Consider the following 2,682-nt stretch of genomic DNA (forward strand, 5'->3'; position numbering starts at 1 on the left):
GAAATGCAGGGTTAATTTTCTACAACTGTCAAATTCAAGGGAATATTTTTTTAGGCCTACTTTCGTATGCAACCGGATGTGACGTACCATGATTTGGTGGTATTACACCTAAAGAACACCTAAATGTCAAATAAACTTAATGCAATTTTTTCCCCTCCAATTGCAAGTTATTTCAAGCATAACTGTCAAGTTTTGTCTCAGTCAGAACTATAGTTTCAGAGAAAATCACTATAATGTAAGGCCATATCCTACGGCAATTTCAGTCCAATTTCTTTGAAAAATCCTAATTTCAGTGTAACATTATAAAATGCAGTGTTGACTAATATCTGATCATAAACTCATGATATATGCATTCAAACAATTAAATAGAATACAAAAGACAACTTTAAGATGATAAACAATTTTATTGCACCTTTTAGAGTTCATTTGAAGGTCTGTTTTGGTCTGTTTTGGTCCATTTTTCCTCCTTCCTTCCTTTTTCATCAAAACTTGATATCTTTTGTCTAAAAAATAAAACAAATGTGATTATTTTCCCACAAAAATGAAATAAATGTAATGTTAAATCAATAATTAAAGTGTTTTAGCTGAAAGAACTGTCTCTATAAATGTTAACAGTCTACACGGTAGTTTCTATAAGCCCTTATGTGTAACTTGAGTTTTTGGTCTGTTCCCCCAGTGTGAGAAATAACGGTTCCCTTTTAGTCAATCATTTATTGCTACTGGTATCAAAGTCTTTTTATTTACTCATAACAGTATATTTCTAATAGATTTACACAAAAAGTCCACTTTCTTGTATTTTACATTAGAAAATGGGGAGAAAGAGTAATAAAAAAATACCTCAAAATATTTTTAAAAAGGGTTATGTCCCTTGGAATGCTGGTACAAAAAATAATTGGTAAGAATTATAAAGTTTAAGTATGTGAGACTGGATTCTGATGTGTATAAATTCAGGACAAATAAGTGTTTAGATGAGTTATTGTCTGTGCAAAATGTAGACGACACAATGGCAAATTGTAAACTTTTGCGGCCAAAACAAAAAAAAACATGATGATAGTTGATACATACTTTAATGCTGAAGTGTCATCTGCAGACCAATTCACATATAAGATTTTTCAACAGAATGCTCTTCAGAACATGGTTAACACTGAAATAAAAAAATCACATGTTGTATAAACAAAACAAAAACTGTAAGGGTAATTTAAAATTTAACACAGTAATCTAAATACAGCTTCGTCTGTCCACCCATTTGACTAAGAAAACACCCGTAAACCCCCATTTCAATGCAATTTTACCTCAAACTTACTTTCTGTGTCTAAATCCATTCCGAATAGTCCATGTTTACAATGTATGAACTGGTTTATTAATAACTTTTAAAAGTGAAAGTACAATAAGGTCACGAGTGCACATTTAGTTTCCCTAAATAGGTGTAATACCACCATTGATTTTTCCCTATTAGTCTTTGTTAAATTGGCACTTTTAAAAAAATCGTACAGTATTTACCTTTATTTCAACCAAAGAAATACTTTGCATGTGTAAAGTTCAATCCTTTCCAGTGATACAGTGAAAATTTCACACTACATTTCATTGCATATAAGAAAGTAACCACCGCCGAGGGTAGACAACCCAATTTTTACACTGTTATTTACTGGTTACCTGCTTTGGTAACTATGTAACCTTAACGTTCCAAAATATTTTATAAGACCATCAAATAAAAAAAGAATGATGCTTTCAGACACCCAACATACATATTTACGACTCAGAAAAATTTAAGTGCATTGAAATGCAGGGTTAATTTTCTACAACTGTCAAATTCAAGGGAATATTTTTTTAGGCCTACTTTCGTATGCAACCGGATGTGACGTACCATGATTTGGTGGTATTACACCTACAGCAAATTCTGTAGACGGTGAAGTTGATCCAAACGTTTTTTCAATGGTTAGATTTAACATTACATTATCGAGGAATCCGAGTTTTCTATTCTTGAACCTAGTTCTTCCTATTGTACTCCTTAGTTTTGCAAATTTACTGGTGTTTTGTATTCCTGTAGCGTCTGGCGAACGTGGATCACTTGCGTTTACTATACTACTAACTTTTATCGTTTTTATAACTATGGTGACGGAAATACTACCAGCCTGCAAACCAATTTCATATTTCAATATTTTTCTTGAGGTTCAACTCTTTTGCAGCGTTTTGATTGCATTTTGTACAGTATGGAGCATTTCTTTGCATTACAAATTCGCCGAAAATGATACACAAAGTATTTTCCTACATTTTTTACTGAAACTGAGTTGTGCATATAATAATTCATGTTCTAAACAGCAACGAAAAGACAATAAAAACCTAGTTGTGCCTCCCAGAGGGTCAACGGGAAAACATTTCAATGAAACATGTGTCGACAAAACTCCGCAATTGCAAATGGAGCAGGAATTGCACGAAGATATCAAGAGTGTCGATAAAAATACCAAAGACAACCATCAATACTGTTTAAAATGTATAGATTCAATTTGTTTCGGTATATTCCTTACTATTCTCTGTATACAATTGAGTGTGTATGGTATAAAAGTCTTTTATAGACCTTGATCAATGGATTTTATGATATCACGGACCAAAATATTTTTTTTCTTTCAAAAGGGAACTATTTTTTAAAATAGATATAGACCATCTTTATAGTACTACATGCGG

At 32.1% G+C, this 2,682-nt stretch overlaps 1 long non-coding RNA gene across 1 annotated transcript; it reads right to left on the reverse strand.

Annotated features, from left to right (window-relative positions):
• Positions 1-384: 384 nt before the first annotated feature.
• Positions 385-1,876, reverse strand: LOC143079849 (uncharacterized). The gene is made up of 3 exons (XR_012979501.1): positions 1,501-1,876; positions 1,066-1,144; positions 385-503 (listed from the first exon to the last, which is right to left on the reverse strand). It is a non-coding gene; the product is annotated as an uncharacterized LOC143079849 (long non-coding RNA).
• Between the last annotated feature and the right edge of the window lie 806 nt (positions 1,877-2,682).

This window comes from Mytilus galloprovincialis, chromosome 6 (genome assembly GCF_965363235.1).
Source record: "Mytilus galloprovincialis chromosome 6, xbMytGall1.hap1.1, whole genome shotgun sequence".
Taxonomy (NCBI): Eukaryota; Metazoa; Mollusca; class Bivalvia; order Mytilida; family Mytilidae; genus Mytilus; species Mytilus galloprovincialis.